The sequence below is a fragment of the Bubalus bubalis genome, chromosome 5 (genome assembly GCF_019923935.1).
Source record: "Bubalus bubalis isolate 160015118507 breed Murrah chromosome 5, NDDB_SH_1, whole genome shotgun sequence".
NCBI classification, from domain to species: Eukaryota; Metazoa; Chordata; class Mammalia; order Artiodactyla; family Bovidae; genus Bubalus; species Bubalus bubalis.
The window spans coordinates 25,248,969-25,267,139 of NC_059161.1; the positions used below are offsets into that span (position 1 = coordinate 25,248,969).

The 18,171-nt window shown below is 38.4% G+C and overlaps 1 protein-coding gene and 1 non-coding gene across 4 annotated transcripts in view; one reads left to right on the top strand and one right to left on the bottom strand.

The window, feature by feature from the left end:
* RABGAP1L (RAB GTPase activating protein 1 like) overlaps nt 1-18,171 on the bottom strand; it is a 736,110-nt gene that overhangs the window by 426,646 nt on the left and 291,293 nt on the right. The gene's annotated exons all lie outside the window — the stretch shown is intronic.
* Nucleotides 8,104-8,175, top strand: TRNAC-ACA. The gene has a single exon. It is a non-coding gene; the product is annotated as a tRNA-Cys (tRNA).

The window sequence follows — 18,171 nt, forward strand, 5'->3', positions numbered from 1 at the left end:
CTTTATTGAGGCTGCATCTAGCCTCATCCTGAAATAAACAATGCATGTAAATGGTTCCATGGACTGATGGGGGAAGGCCTGGAAGGACAGGAACAAGGGAATACTTGGAACAAATATATACTTTTAATAGCCCCAAAAGATTCTTCACATCGCCCTGGGAACTAGACCAACTTTCATATTTCCATCCCATGAGTTTGCGACATTGAAAGAAGGTAAACTGGAACGATGACATTTCATGGCATACATTTCAGAGGGAAACCAGTTTTCACCAAACACTCACAGGGTGGAAAGACTGAGTTTCAAAGACTCGGGCAAACACTCACCACAACCTTACAACTCATGCTGGAGAGTCCCATGGGCTTCGCAGAAGTGAGCAACTTCCTCTGGCAACGCATATCTTCTAACAGTAGTTTAAAATGGCATCATAAAAGACCAAAGATTTTGGCTGCTAGGAATTCTTTCTAATGGCCAACTTAAAATTTCAGAGGGAAATTTTAAAGGAAAACAGAGGGAAAAATTAGCTTTATTAACTTTAATCATTTAAACTGGAATTGAAACAATCGAGAAGTTAAGATTCTAAAACCTTATACAAACAAGCCCAAATCTCTAGAGAATCATTTCATATCACGCAAAAAAACCATACAATCTCTTGCAAATTATAACTACTTGGTAGAAATTATCTCAGAGGTACTTTTTCCTCCAGGAAAACAACAATAATACTTCAACAGAAGATTAAATGAACTGTGTCACAGTCTACCAGCCAGTTCCACAGTGCTTTAAATAGGAACAACACAGAGCGAATTTCCTTTCCTATCACATTCTTATCTTACAAGAACAGCATCCACTGGCCCAAGGGAAAAACAGTACATCAACACAAAAGCAACCCAGCTGAAGGTGGCTGTGGCTTTATCTGCAGGAGAGCATCAGCAGACATAAGTCCACTTAATTTGACCTAAACCCTTCTAAGCCTCCAACAGAGTATTATTTTCAAAAGGCAAGAAACAGATCAATGCCATTTTTTCTCTAAAAATTCTTATACACAAGCAATATTCTAAATATATGCTCTTAAAAATGCTAGACTCCAGTGGGAAAAAGTCACAGAAAAATAAAATTATTTCTTAAAAAAGAATGACTAAGTGCAAAATGGTAACTTCCAAGAAATACTTAAATTCAAATATAAAGATGAAATAGATCAGGCTTTGAGATTAAATGTCAAGTCTGAAGTCTGAATAGATTTCAATGTCATATTTAAAAATAAAAGTAGATTTTATTGCTATAGACTGCATTCTGCCTATAAAATTATTATTAAGTTTAATGTTCAGTGGGTTATGAACTTCAACAGATAAGTAAATAAACTTGAAAATGATACTTTATACACTTATTATGTGTGCTATTTTGGGCACATTTGAGATTGTTACTATATTTCACGCATGTCATTCAATAAATATTTCTCAAATACACATTATGCCAGGCTCTGGGAATTCAACAGTGAGAAAAAAAAAAAAAAAGACAGTCTCTGACAATGACAATGAGAAAGAATTAAATGAGTAATAATATTGCAGTGAATTAAGGCTAAGCTGGAAGTACAAGATGCAGTGGGGCCGCAGAGCAGGTTCATCTGCCCAACACCTGACCAGTATGGAAGAGCAGGAGGGGTAAACAGTGGTGAAGGAATTTAGGACCCCTCCTAAAAAGTTTTCACACGTAAAGTAGGACTTTAAGGGTCACTAGGACTTATTCAAAGGGAAAGAGGAAGAAGGCTCCAATAAAGGAAAAATTATCTATATAAGAGAGGAGAGGCATAGGGTAGGGTAGGGAGGTAGAAGGCAGGGCTTTTGAGAAACTAAAAGTACTTCACTTCTCAGGTAAATGTAATGAAAACATTCTCCCTTCACTCCTCAATTCTACTTAGTCATTCATTCAATTAAAATTTACTGAACTCTGACAAAGTTAATGCATATATCAGGACCCTCAAAATGGAGGCCACCCATTGGCCCAGTCCTCATCACATGTCTAAACTTAAGTCAGCATACACGTACAGGAAACACCTCACTGTCAAGGAAATCTAACATACACTAATTGCAATCCGCCAACTCAGCTTTAGCTAACTTACCTTACCCTAGAAACTAGGACCTGCTTGCCTAATAAGGAAGTCCCTGACCTCTTAGTCAATCATGCCCTACTTCTGACTTGCCTCTATAAAACTTGCTTTTGCCCCAAATCCTTCCAGAACAAAGATCTACTGTTTGTAAGACATTGTACTCATTTTGAAGGGATCGTTCTCCCTTCAACAAAGGACATCAAATTTATTACTAAGTTGTTTTAGTTTTGTCATTTTACAGCTTCTATTATCAGCTGCCCCATTCAAGGGGCAAGGGTCTGTTTTCTTTTTCAAATTATAAAGCCCAAATAAAAGGAAATCAATACTTCATATAAGGGCTCTTTATCTTAGGATGACCTTACACACAATTCCTTTGAAAAACAATCAAAAAGTAATTATTGTCAAATTGATAAACTCTCTGAGAAGGAATTAAGTCTTCAAATAACTGTTTTACTTATTTTCCCATTTTTCTTATCCCACTGCCTCTGAATTTTCATAATATGTACATCTTACAGTTCAGTAGGTAAATCTGACACAGGTCTCCCTGGGATGAAATCAAGGGCTGACAGGACTGAATTCCTGCTGGAGTCTCCAAGAAGAGAAATCTGTTTTCCTGATTTTTAAAGGGCCATTCACATCCCTTGCTTTTGGCTCTCTTCCTCCATCTTTAAATTAAGGGTTAATCAAGTCTGCATCACTCTAAATCTCTTTGCTGCCTCCCTTTTGCATTTTTAAGGACTCTTATGATTATATTGAGCCCACTAGTATAATCCAGGATAATCGCTCTGTATTTTAAAGTTAACTGATTACAACTTTAATTTCATCTGTTACCTTAACTCTCCTTTGCCATGTAACCCAACATATTCAGAGGTTCTGGGAATTCAGAATGACTGGGGAGTCATTACTCTGCCTACCACAGCACACTCAATGAATATTTAACACAGCATTGAGGAAGTTGCAGTGGTGGCCTTTATACTTCTGCGATTTTTATCTGCTAGGGTAGATTTAAAAATTTGTACACACACAAATATCACACTGTCAAGGGGAAAAAATGCATCCTAAGAGTACTCTAAGTAGTAACTAGGTGACTACAGAAATGAGAAAGAACACTTTTAAAAGCTTAAGGGAGAATGAAATATAAAGTAGGTCTGAAAGCACAGGTAAGATCCACAGAACAGGTAGAGAGGAGAATGGGGGCTATTTCAGGTGGTGGCTTTGTGTGACTAAACAGAAGGAAGATTTTAAAAAAAAGAAAGAGAAAGACATGTGTAACAAGTCTCAATAGGATGGAGTGAAGAACACTCAATGGGATGCAATGGGAATGGAAAATTCCAAGGAGAGAATGGTCAAAAATTATTAAAATGTTGCAGAGATAAAGGAATGCAAAGACAGAGAAGTCACTGGAGTTTTAATTAGTGGATGATTGGTGAACTTCAAATGAGCATTCAGCCAAGTGCTGGTGGCAGGAGCCAGGTTGCAGCTCTTACAGAAGTGGGCTGGTGCAAATGTAAATGATTCTTTTGATAAACCTAGTTTCAAACAGCAAAATATTTTTAAAAATAAGGTTGAGAAGACATAGTAAAAGGTTCAGTAGTACATAGTATGCCAAGAGGAAGAAACCAATGACTGGACATAAACCAAGCCATATGCTGTGCAGTGCTTAGTCACTCAGTCGTGTCCAACTCTTTGCGACCCCGTGGACTGTAGCCTGCCAGGTCCCTCTGTCCATGGGGATTTTCCAAGCAAGCATACTGGAGTGCGTTGCCATGCCCTCCTCCAGCGGATCTTCCCAACCCAGTGACTAAAACCAGGTCTCCTGTATTGCAGGCATATTCTTTACCATCTGAGCCACTAGGGAAGCCCATTTTTACAGTATAAGTCATAGCTATTTTATGTCTATCTCCTTCTGATAATGTAGTCTTTTAATGCCTCTGTTTAAAAACAAAAACAAAAAAAGCCCTTAAGAATACAATTAAATATTTAATTGCGTAGCACTAAGGAACTACATTTGACTTAAAACACAAGCCTACGGCATGTTCTAAGATGACTCTGGTCTGTTTCTACATCCCCCACGAGACATGGAACAACACTAGCCCCGAAGGAATGACAAGAATAGTGGTGATCAAGATCTGTCATGCAAGAACCAGTGATCAAAAAGCAGAATGGCAGTTGAATGTGCTCTCTTCACTATGATATTTTCTCATACTCTTTTCTAAATTTCCTGACGCTGCAGATAGACATTTAAAAAGTGAATTACTGAAAGCACCAGTAATAGTGAAACAAAGAAAAATTAAGAAAAAGGCAAAAAGAAAATTTTGATTCCAACAGCACAAAATACATAAAGAAAAACAATAAATAGTGAAAATATTACTGGCAACTTTTCATTTTTCAGTGAAATCAACTGTATATTATACTACCTATTAACAAACATAGACAAAATCTTAGAAAATATTAAATTATAAAATGAAGAATACTATTCTTCTGAAAATGATCATCTCTGATTAATTTGCTCATTTCAATAACCTCAAAAAAGTTTAATTTGGACAGTTCTGGTTATATATCTGAGCAAAATCTCACACAACTGAAGCCTTAACTCAATAAAATAATATTTCCCAGATAATCTGATAAACTATTACTTTAAAAAAAAAAGCTCAGTACTGAACTCTAGGAACATAAAAAATAGGCACAATAGGGATTATTTAATTAAATTTATGATGTCTGAATGATCTCTCTGCCTCAGTTAAATGAAGTAATATTTGCTTCTTATTGCCCCGCTAGGGTTTAGAAGACACTACAAATGAGTTTTATTCATAGAAAAATTATTCATTTAAATTAATTTCTAAATATTAAACCTAATTTGTCATTGGTTCTTCTGAGGAACTTGACAACAGCAAGTCCTCTCAAAGAAACACATAGCTGCCCAGCTAAAAGACATTTCCCATCCTCTCTTGGCTTCCCAAGTGGCTCAGTGGTAAAGAATCTACCTGCCAATGCAGGAGATGTGAGTTTGATCCATGGGTCAGGAAGATTCCCTGGAGAAGAAAATGGCAACTCACTCTAGTATTCTTGCCCACAAAATCCCATGGATAGAGGAGCCTAGTGGGCTACAGACCATAGGGGGTCCCAAAACAGTCAGACACAACTTAATGACTAAACAACAAAAGTGAAGCTAATCCTGATACAATATGCATATCCTAACAATTCCACACACAGCATATACTCAAAAGTGTAGACCAATGCTATCTAAGAGAGTGACAGAAATATTCTGTATCTTTGCTATTCGATCAAGTAGTTGCTAGCCATGTGTGATTATTGAGAAACTGAAATGTTTTTCAACATTTAAAACTGAATTTTACATTTTACTTAATTTCAATTAATTTAAATTTAAATAGCCACATGTGGCCAATGGCTATTGTATTGGACAGCACAGCTCTAGGTATTAAAAAAACATCAAAACTGTAATTGAGTTACTTTTAAGCAATATAAAACTTCTCCCTAATTTATATACAACAATATAGTAAAACTGCAAACATCATTTTAATAAGAAACATGCCTATAACTATACTTTGCTACAGTAATGTATATTGTCACCCTGCTTATTTAACTTATATGCAGTGTACATCATGCAAAATGCCAGGCTGGATGAGTCACAAGCAGGAATCAAGATTGCCAGGAGAAATATCAATAACCTCAGATATGCAGATGATACCATCCTAACAGCAGAAAGTGAAGAACTAAAAAGCCTCTTGATGAGGATGAAAGAGGAGAGTGAAAAAGCTGGCTTAAAACTCAACATTAGAAAACTAAGATCATGGCATCCGGTCCCCCGTCACTTCATGGCAAATAGATGGGGAAACAATGGAAACAGTGACAGACTTAATTTTCTTGGGCTCCAAAATCACTGCAGATTGTGACTACAGCCATGAAATTATAAGATGCTTGTTTCTTGGAAGGAAAGCTATGACAAACCTAGACAGTGTATTAAAAAGCAAAGACATCACTTTGCCAACAAAGGTCTGTATAGTTATGGTTCTTCTAGTAATCACATATGGATGTGAGAGTTGGACCATCAAGAAGGCTGAGCACCGAAGAATTGATGCTTTCAAACTTTGGTGCTAGAGAAGACTCTCGAGAGTCCTGTGGACAGCAAGGAGATCAAACCAGTCAATCGTAAAGGAAATCAACCCTGAATATTCATTGGAGGACTGATGCTGAAGCTGAAGCTCCAGTACTTTGGCCAACTGATGCAAAGAGCCAACTCATTGGAAAAGACCCTGATCCTGGGGAAAGACTGAAGGCAAAAAGAGAAGAGGGTGGTAGAGGATAACAAAGCATCACCAACTCAATGGACATGAGTTTGAGCAAACCCCAGGAGTTAGTGAAGGACAGGGAAGCCTGGCATGTTGTAGTTCATGGGGTCACAAAGAGTTGGACATGACTTAACAACTAAACAACACAGAGTAATGTTATTATGATTAACTTGAGCTACGCCTATAGAAACTTGGAATATATTAGTTGTGAGGATGAAGACAATTTGACAATGGGTCTAAAACACACACTTTCTACTTTCATACAAAAAAATATCCTCAATTTCATCTTAATTTGAAATCAACTGCTCTTAAAAATGTGATAGAATTTAAATAGGTTTCACACTTCTCCATTCATATGCCTCTTAACTCAGAGCTGCTGGAATATACAAAGGACTATCTAGAAAAGTATAATGCCTTTCTATGCATTAACAACTGACCCACGTTGGAGAATATTAACGCAAAATTTGTACTCAAATTTCAATAAAATTACTTCTTAACATACAATGAAATTTTTTTTGCTCTGCTTTAAAAACTAGTAGATGTTTTTCCTCCCCAATATTTATGACCTTCATGTCAAGAGGTACGAATACTACGGATAGTAAAGCACAGTTCTTAGGTTATTAATAAACCAGAAAATTCACAACAGAAAGGTATCTCAAAAAGGTCATGCAGTTTATATGCTCACATTTGTCTATCTTTTTCTCCCCTTTCCCTTCAAGCAGAATTAATCTCTGTGATCATAAAGTACTCTATGTGATAGATCTCCTTCTCACACAGCACTTACTATACTAGGTCATGACGGTTTTCAAAACTGCCTCTGCTCTACACCTTGAAATTCTCAAGGGCAGGAGAGACCTCGGAGGAGACTGTGGCAGTGGAACAAAACCATCCAGAAGTGGCACAAAGGAGTTTGCTCTTTAGCACAGAGGAGCAGAAGAGGAAAAATGTAATCATGGCTCACTCATCCCACGTTTCTGTCCAGGGCTGGTCTTGGTTACAATATGCTTTATTTCAATTCATCCTGTAGTTCATTGTTGGGTACACCTCTGTTTGCTTAAGGTTTCTGAATTGCAAAATCACATGCAAATTAAGGAATAAATGAGATAACAAATTTAACCATATAATGGATTAATCCTAAATAAACCTTCAAAATCACTTTGGTTAACATTACACAGTTTGCTGATCAGAGTATTCTAAATGGCACTCACTGTTTCTGCAACCTCTGTGTAACTCCCTTTTGTTTTAAATAATCTATATAGAATCAATTAAGTATTATATAAATACCACCCACTTCCTTAAAACAGAGACTTGAACAGATGAAGAACTGATTTTAAAGTTATGAAACGATGTCATTTTTAAAAATTCACTTTGAGTGACATACTTTTAAATTTTAACTGCTGCCTTAAACTAAAATTACAAATAACTCGTTAGTTATCTGAATTCCTATTTTTTAACGTGAAAACTAATTCTATATTTTATATATAGAACAGGCTAGACTTGTGACACTAGGTATATATGATAGCAAAATTAGAGATATAAATGTACTCCAGACAGAGTAAATATCCTGGTCAGAATATCCAGGAGCAAAACGAATACTGGCAACCATTCACCATCATTTAATATACCTACCCACCCACCTATTACCTCTAACCAACTATCCAATTTAAGACCCCTTTAGAGCTAAGTCTAACTTCCCTGGTGGCTCAGATGGTAAAGCGTCTGCCTACAATGCAGGAGGCCTGGGTTCAATCCCTGGGTTGGGAAGATCCCCTGGAGAAGGAAATGGCAACCCACTCCAGTACCCTTGCCTGGAAAATCTCATGGACAGAGGAGCCTGGTAGGCTACAGTCCAAGGGTTCACAATGAGTCGAACACGACTGAGTGACTTCACTTTCACTTTCAGGGCTGAGTAGGAAGTAAAGAAAGCTATGATCTTCACCACTGATGTACTATAATAAATTAAGAACCTTCTGCCTGAGGTAATCAGCTAGACAGATAAACATACAAAAACATACCACTGCTTCCTCATTAACCAAATTCTACATTGGCATTTTAAGCCCACCTTTCAGATGGGCTTTTGGTTGCATCTCTGTCTTAAAAAGCTGTCATTCCAGAAAGGTTTGAGAATTTCCATAGCATCTTCAAATTTTAAAGTACTATTTCTCAAAGTGTGGTCTTAAACTACCTGCACCAAAATCTGAGAAGGTTTGAAAATTGCAGATTTCTGGGCTACAAAGCCCCACCAAAATGAACTCAGAGAGGCGGAGCCCAACTTTTTGCAAACATCCTCCCACAAGATTCTGGCGCATGCTCAAGTTTGAGAACCTCTGCCTAAGAACAAGCTATTCCTGTGACACTTCGTACATGCATTAAGAAGCACTGGACATACACATATAACCTACACTTTCAAGGTATGATCTCTAGATCAGGAGCAGTAGAAACACCAGGGAATTTGCTAGAAATGCAGATCTCAGCCCTGTTCCAGTTCTGCTGAATCAAAATTTGCTCCAGGTGAGCTCCCCAGGTGATTCATATTTACATTAAAGCCCGAGGTGTACTTTAATAATACTGCTCTAGACAGCTGTACTGTCTAGAGCAGTATTATTCTTGAAGGCAGGTGTCCTGGGGCACTTCTCATCAGTAAACAGCAGAGTATATTAGGGATACTATGGTAAACACCCAAAATATACTTTATAGTGAAAAAGGCAATCAAAACTAAAGCCTTGCTGAAATCACTGAGGGATGATTCTGAGTATGTTTCACTGAATTTTTAAATGTTCGTGATAATATCCTCTCCATTCCCTTCTACCAAGCATTTTATTAATCATGGAAGACAGAAGTCATTCAAAATACAACTGAGAACAGACAAAAGCTGAAAAGGAGAGACTGGATAAGCAGCAATGGTTTGTGGGTTTGTGAGTTGTCCTGGTCCCCAACTTCAACTTATATAAAGAATAAGCAAAACCTTATTCATTAAATTCAGCACATTCTAAAAGTTGTTTTCCCATGTATGGATGCATTTCTGGTTGGGGTACAATTTCTTACTGAATAAAAAGATTTGATGAAAAGAATCAGAAACAGAATGTTAAGAGACAGCTCTCTTAGAACCTTTTTTTAAACATAGTAGGGCACAAATTAGAGACAGGACTAAAGTCCAGAAAGATACACTTGAAAACTAGACAGGAAAAACAAGAATTAATGTGCATATTCTAGATGCATTTTGTGCTACTTGACAAAATATCATGCTGCCATAACACTACAAAGAAATGACAACTTATTTTCTGAATCACAGAAGCATATTAAGTTAGTTATAAAATTTATTGCTAGGTAAGGACAATATTACCACTCAACTATGGCAATACTATCTACATATGCAGCTTATTATAAAATGTACTATGCAGGTTTGATATAAATACTTTAAAAAGTATCTTTGGAAAAATGATCTCCGAGCACTCATTTAAGTACTTAATAATGATAAAATTATAATTATTATAATCTGACATTTACTTTGTACTTGACTCTACATAAAACTTACTCTTTAAAAAAAATCACTTATTTATTTGGCTGGTCAGGGTCTTAGCTGTAGCATGCAGGCTCTTTGTTAAAGCATGTGGGATCTAGTTCCCTGGCAGGGACCGAACCTGAGCCCCTGTGTTGAGAACAAGATGTCTTAGCCACTGGACCACCAGGGAAGTCTCCAAACTTACTCTTACTGTACCCACATTACTAAGATTTTTAGGAAGTGCTCTGAAATCAGTTAGTGCTTCAGTTGAGTTCACTTCAGTCGGTCAGTCATGTCCAACTCTTTGCGACCCCATGAATTGCAGCATGCCAGGCCTCCCTGTCCATCACCAACTCCCAGAGTTCACTCAAACTTAGGTCCATCGAGTCGGTGATGCCATCCAGCCATCTCATCCTCTGTCATCCCCTTCTCCTGCTGCCCTCAATTCCTCCCAGTATCAGAGTCTTTTCCAATGAGTCAACTCTTCACATGAGGTGGCCAAAGTATTGGGAGTTTCAGCTTTAGCATCATTCCTTCCAAAGAACACCCAGGACTGATCTCCTTTAGAATGGACTGATTGGATCTCCTTGTAGTCCAAGGGACTCTCAAGAGTCTTCTCCAACACCACAGTTCAAAAGCATCATTTCTTTGGTGCTCAGCCTTCTTCACAGTCCAACTCTCACATCCATACACGACTACTGGAAAAACCATAGCCTTGACTAGATGGACCTTTGTCGGCAAAGTAATGTCTCTGCTTTTGAATATGCTATCTAGGTTGGTCATAACTTTCCTTCCAAGGAGGGAGCGTCTTTTAATTTCATGGCTGCAATCACCATCTGCAGTGATTTTGGAGCCCAAAAATAAAGTCTGACACTGTTTCCACTGTTTCCCCATCTATTTCCCATGAAGTGATGGGACTAGATGCCATGATCTTCGTTTTCTGAATGTTGAGCTTTAAGCCAACTTTTTCACTCTCCACTTTCACTTCATCAAGAGGCTTTTGAGTTCCTCTTCACTTTCTGCCATAAGGGTGGTGTCATCTGCATATCTGAGGTTATTGATATTTCTCCCGGCAATCTTGATTCCAGTTTGTGTTTCTTCCAGTCCAGCGTTTCTCATGATGTACTCTGCATATAAGTTAAATAAACAGGGTGACAATATACAGCCTTGACGAACTCCTTTTCCTATTTGGAACCAGTCTGTTGTTCCATGTCCAGTTCTAACTGTTGCTTCCTGACCTGCATACAGATTTCTCAAGAGGCAGGTCAGGTGGTCTGGTATTCCCATCTCTTTCAGAATTGTCCACAGTTTATTGTGATCCACACAGTCAAAGGCTTTGGCATAGTCAATAAAGCAGAAATAGATGTTTTTATGGAACTCTCTTGCTTTTTTGATGATCCAGCGGATGTTGGCAATTTGATCTCTGGTTCCTCTGCCTTTTCTAAAACCAGCTTGAACATCTGGAAGTTTACAGTTCACGTATTGCTAAAGCCTGGCTTGGAGAATTTTGAGCATTACTTTACTAGCGTGTGAGATGAGTGCAATTGTGCGGTAGTTTGAGTATTCTTTGGCATTGCCTTTCTTTGGTATTGGAATGAAAACTGACCTTTTCCAGTCCTGTGGCCACTGCTGAGTTTTCCAAATTTGCTGACATATTCAGTGCAGCACTTTTTTTTTTTAATTATTATTTTTTTTACTTTACAATATTGTATTGGTTTTCACAGCATCATCTTTCAGGATTTGAAATAGCTCAACTGGAATTCCATCACCTCCACTAGCTTTGTTCGTAGTGATGCTTCCTAAGGCCCCCTTGACTTCACATTCCAGGATGTCTGGCTCTAGGTGAGTGATCACACCATCGTGATTATCTTGGTCGTGAAGATCTTTTTTGCACAGTTTTTCTGTGTACTCTTTTCACCTCTTCTTAATATCTTCTGCTTCTGTTAGGTCCATACCATTTCTGTCCTTTATTGAGCCCATCTTGCATGAAATGTTCCCTTGGTATCTCTAATTTTCTTCAAGAGATTTCTAGTCTTTCCCATTCTGTTGTTTTCCCCCCATTTAAGCACTAAATGATTTCATAGCATTTGCTAAAAATTTTAGTAATGTGGGTACAATAAGAGTTAAGTTTTATGTAGAGTCAAGTACAAAGTAAATGTCAAATGATAATAAAACATAATTTTGCTATTTTCATGCATTATGTCAGGGTCCCTGTTGTATGTTGTTGCTGTCTTGTCGCTAAGTCTTGTCTAACCCTTTGGCAGCCCCATGGAGTGTAGCCTGGAGGCTCCTTCTGTCCATGGGATTTCCCAGGCAAGAATACTGCAGTGGTTGCCATTTCCTTCTCCAAGGGATCTTCCTGCCCCAGAGATTGAACCCGCAGACCCCCATCTCCTGCATTACAGGCAGATTCTTCTATCACTGAGCCATCAGGGAAGCCTTAGAGAAAGAAATGTATCAAAATGTCTACTACCTTTGCTCCATCTTAATAACTTAGAACTGAATTTGAAAACAATGTTACATGTTACAGGAAGCAAATACCAGAAAATCAAGTGAAACTGCTGTCACATATTGATCCAGAATCAACACTAAATTCCAAAGTCACATTATACCCTTTTCTACTTGCTATACTAACAATGTTTTAGTTCATTGCTCAGAAGTCTTACCTAAATGTTCAGATCAGATCAGATCACTCACTCAGTCGTGTCCGACTCTTTGCGACCCCATGAATCACAGCACAGCCAGGCCTCCCTGTCCATCACCAACTCCCAGAGCTCACTCAGACTCACGTCCATCAAGTCAGCGATGCCATCCAGCCATCTCATCCTCCGTCGTCCCCTTCTCCTCCTGCCCCCAATCCCTCCCAGCATCAGAGTCTTTTCCAATGAGTCAACTCTTCGCATGAGGTGGCCAAAGTACTGGAGTTTCAGCTTCAGCATCATTCCCTCCAAAGAAATCCCAGGGCTGATCTCCTTCAGAATGGACTGGTTGGATCTCCTTGCAGTCCAAGGGACTCTCAAGAGTCTTCTCCAACACCACAGTTACAAAAGCATCAATTCTTCGGCGCTCAGCCTTCTTCACAGTCCAACTCTCACATCCATACATGACCACAGGAAAAACCATAGCCTTGACTAGATGGACCTTTGTTGGCAAAGAAATGTCTCTGCTTTTGAACATTCTATCTAGGTTGGTCATAACTTTCCTTCCAAGGAGTAAGAGTCTTTTAATTTCATGGCTGCAGTCACCATCTGCACTGATTTTGGAGCCCCAAAAAATAAAGTCTGACACTGTTTCCACTGTTTCCCCATCTATTTCCCATGAAGTGGTGGGACCAGATGCCATGATCTTGGTTTTCTGAATGTTGAGCTTTAAGCCAACTTTTTCACTCTCCACTTTCACTTTCATCAAGAGGCTTTTGAGTTCCTCTTCACTTTCTGCCATAGGGTGGTGTCATCTGCATATCTGAGGTTATTGATATTTCTCCCGGCAATCTTGATTCCAGTTTGTGTTTCTTCCAGTCCAGCGTTTCTCATGATGTACTCTGCATATAAGTTAAATAAACAGGGTGACAATATACAGCCTTGACGAACTCCTTTTCCTATTTGGAACCAGTCTGTTGTTCCATGTCCAGTTCTAACTGTTGCTTCCTGACCTGCATACAGATTTCTCAAGAGGCAGGTCAGGTGGTCTGGTATTCCCATCTCTTTCAGGATTGTCCACAGTTTATTGTGATCCACACAGTCAAAGGCTTTGGCATAGTCAATAAAGCAGAAATAGATGTTTTTATGGAACTCTCTTGCTTTTTTGATGATCCAGCGGATGTTGGCAATTTGATCTCTGGTTCCTCTGCCTTTTCTAAAACCAGCTTGAACATCAGGAAGTTCACGGTTCACGTATTGCTGAAGCCTGGCTTGGAGAATTTTGAGCATTACTTTACTAGCGTGTGAGATGAGTGCAATTGTGCGGTAGTTTGAGCATTCTTTGGCATTGCCTTTCTTTGGGATTGGAATGAAAACTGACCTTTTCCAGTCCTGTGGCCACTGCTGAGTTTTCCAAATGTGCTGGCCTATTGAGTGCAGCACTTTCACAGCATCATCTTTCAGGATTTGGAATAGCTCAACTGAAATTCCATCACCTCCACTAGCTTTGTTCGTAGTGATGCTTTCTAAGGCCCACTTGACTTCACATTCCAGGATGTCTGGCTCTAGGTGAGTGATCACACCATCGTGATTTTCTGGGTCGTGAAGATCTTTTTTGTACAGTTCTTCTGTGTATTCTTGCCATCTCTTCTTAATATCTTCTGCTTCTGTTAGGTCCATACCATTTCTGTCCTTTATCGAGCTCATCTTTGCATGAAATGTTCCTTTGGTATCTCTGATGTTCTTGAAGAGATCCCTAGTCTTTCCCATTCTGTTGTTTTCCTCTATTTCTTTGCATTGATCGCTGAAGAAGGCTTTCTTATCTCTTCTTGCTATTCTTTGGAACTCTGCATTCAGATGCTTATATCTTTCCTTTTCTCCTTTGCTTTTCACTTCTCTTCTTTTCACAGCTATTTGTAAGGCCTCCCCAGACAGCCATTTTGCTTTTTTGCATTTCTTTTCCATGGGGATGGTCTTGATCCCTGTCTCCTGTACAATGTCACGAACCTCATTACATAGTTAATCAGGCACTCTATCGATCAGATCTAGGCCCTTAAATCTATTTCTCACTTCCACGGTATAATCATAAGGGATTTGATTTAGGTCATACCTGAATGGTCTAGTAGTTTTCCCTACTTTCTTCAATTTAAGTCTGAATTTGGCAATAAGGAGCTCATGGTCTGAGCCACAGTCAGCTCCTGGTCTTGTTTTTGCTGACTGTATAGAGCTTCTCCATCTTTGGCTGCAAAGAATATAATCAATCTGATTTCGGTGTTGACCATCTGGTGATGTCCACGTATAGAGTCTTCTCTTGTGTTGTTGGAAGAGTGTGTTTGTTATGACCAGTGCATTTTCTTGGCAAAACTCTATTAGTCTTTGCCCTGCTTCATTCCGTATTCCAAGGCCAAATTTGCCTGTTACTCCAGGTGTTTCTTGACTTCCTACTTTTGCATTCCAGTCCCCTATAATGAAAAGGACATCTTTTTTGGGTGTTAGTTCTAAAAGGTCTAGTAGTTCTTCATAGAACCGTTCAACTTCAGCTTCTTCAGCGTTACTGGTTGGGGCATAGACTTGGATTACTGTGATATTGAATGGTTTGCCTTGGAAATGAACAGAGATCATTCTGTCGTTTTTGAGATTGCATCCAAGTACTGTATTTCGGACTCTTTTGTTGACCATGGTGGCCACTCCATTTCTTCTGAGGGATTCCTGCCCGCAGTAGTAGATATAATGGTCATCTGAGTTAAATTCACCCATTCCAGTCCATTTCAGTTCGCTGATTCCTAGAATGTCGACATTCACTCTTGCCATCTCTTAGACAATGATAATTACTATATGTAAACAGCACAGCAATGCCTACAGCCAAGGAAATCACTCCACAAGATGCTTAGTAGCTCAGTGGAGGTTATTTGCTTATGAACAGCATAATTTTAGCTTGTGATGCTATTTGTTCATACATTTCCAAAGTTTGGCTGCCATTCATACATATAGATTAGCGGGAAAGATTTGTGAAAGAAGTCTACCTAGCAATAACTTCTGCATTTGATCTTTAATAATAATACTTTCATTACAGTCATCTGGCAGAGACCACATGCACAGCTTTGGTATCTCAGCACATCCAGTTCTGCTCCTGCACCTCTGGTACTCAAACAGTACCAACTTCAGGTCCAGGAAAGATGAGACACTACCACAGACCCTGTGTTGCAAAGGATCCTAGTATCGCCAATAGCCCAAACCAAATCTACTGATGAACATTGGGATGCCTTCCGCCACTTGGATCTGGGGCTCATGGCTGACACAGTGTGACCCTAACCCTGAACATCTACTCTCACAAGTAATACTCCTTTAGCCCCAAGGAAATGCATCTCTCCATCTCTTATCCTTCCTCCTCAAAATATAAGGAGATTATGTCAGAATGCCCTTAAGATGTGCAGGCTACTCTGCTGCGGAAGACAAAGACAGATTTTGCTCTGGAGCTTTGGGAAGATTTGAGCGATGAAAGCACTTAGGTAAGAGAAAAGACAAATTAATTAACTTGTCAAATCCTTCCTCTCAGACATCATGAATGCAATAAATCCCTGCTTAACCACGTATCATTTCCCAAGAGTGCCAAGGGCCATTCTCTTGCTTGATGTTTTAATTTATGGTTCTGGAGGTACTTGCAAATGAGCATGGTGTTTGCAAAAGTTGCACACAGCAGCAGAAGACTATTTTACAATATTAAGAAATTCATAAATCTCTTGTGTTTGCCTTTTACATCAATAGATAGATTTGTACATATGAGAAGAAAAATAACCTGAAAATAGTTAGTTTTTAAACTGTTTATATTTCCTTTAATTTATATTTTTATTAACATGTATTCAAATTTTGGTGAAACAGCTGAAATATTTGATTGGTCAGTATATTTCTCCAAATTTTATTTAAATTTTATTAACAAAATGAATATAACTAAAATAAAAATAGTATAGGCATAATTAACTAATCTTTAAGAGTACTCAACAGTTTTAAATTTAAATTCAGAATACTGAAGATTAGAAAATTCTTGTAGGTGAGATCTTTTCTTACACGGAAGACTGGGAGCTTTGTTGAAAAGTTTTCTTACCAAGTATCATAAATGCATAAAAAATTAGAATTAATTCTGACCTTTCCAAGGTTCTTCTGCTAAACTTTGTTGGACCCCAAGCCAGAATTCTTCCTGACATGGTGCCAGTGGTAAAGAACCCGCCTACCAATGCAGGACACATAAGAGACCTGGGTTTCATCCCTAGGTCGGGAAGAGCCCCTGGAGGAGGGCATGGCAACCCACTCCAGTATTCTTGCCTGGAGACTCCCACGGAGAGAGGAGCCTGGTAGTTACAGTCCACAGAGTCGCCAAGAGTCTAAAACAACGGAGGGGACTTAGCATGCACACATGACTCCCAACCTGGTGCTCTTTCAGTTTCAATTAGGAAGATTTATAAAGTTCATCTTACATGGGGTATTTAGGTTTACATCTGTAATTTCTTGACCTGAAAGTAATGCATTTAGAGCAACAGACTTGATCTGCCTAGCACTTGATGTGCTAGAAGTCCTTGATTGATATCTTTTCAAATTCAAAATTTCAAAAAATAGACAGGATCATCACATTTACCTTAAATGTCTGCCCTTAACTTCTTGATACTCAGCACTGCAAACTTTTTGTTTTTATTTCCATTATTCTATAAAGTAGGTCAAAGAGGACCTTGCTATGATTTATGTCAAAGAGTGTACTGCTTGTTTTCCTCTAAAAGCTTTATAATTTCTGGCCTTACATTTAATTTAAGCCTTAAATCCATTTTGAGTTTATTTTTTCCATGGTGTTAGGAAATTTTCTAGTTTCATTCTTTCACAAGTAGCTGTCCAGTTTTCCCAGCACCATTTATTGAGGAATCTGTCTTATCTCCATTGTACTTTTTTGTCATACTGAATGAAATCAAAGAAGAAAAAATATCATATGGCATACCTAATAGGCCGAATCTAAAAATAAATGATACAAACCAACTTATTTATAAAACAGAAACAGACTTAGAACATGAACTTATGATTAAAAGGGGGAAAGCATGGACAGAAAGAATAGTTAGGGAGTCTGGGATGGACAGGTACACACTGCTATATTTAAAATGGATAACCCACAAGGACCTACTGCATAGCACAAAGAACTCTTCTCAATGTTATGCGGCAGCCTGGATGTAAGGGGAGTTTGGGGGACAACAGATACATGTATATATATGTCTGAGTACTTTTGCTGTCCATCTGAAACTATTACAACATTGCTAATTTGCTAAACTTCAATATAAAGTTGAAAAAAATTGAACAAAAAATACAGTAACAATATCCAACAAGACACACAATGACTGAAAAAGATAATCCAACCAACCATTCAACATATATAAATAGAAAAAAACGCACAATGGGAATCTCAAATAATCTAGCACATTTGTTATTTCAAGTGTGATCTCCATATCAGAGCACCAGCATTACCTAAGAGTTTATCAGAAATGAAGATCTCAGGTACCACCTCAGACCTGTTTATGAACCTGCAATTTAACAAGATCCCCAGGTGATTTGTACTCACATTAAAGTTTAAACACTACTCAACTA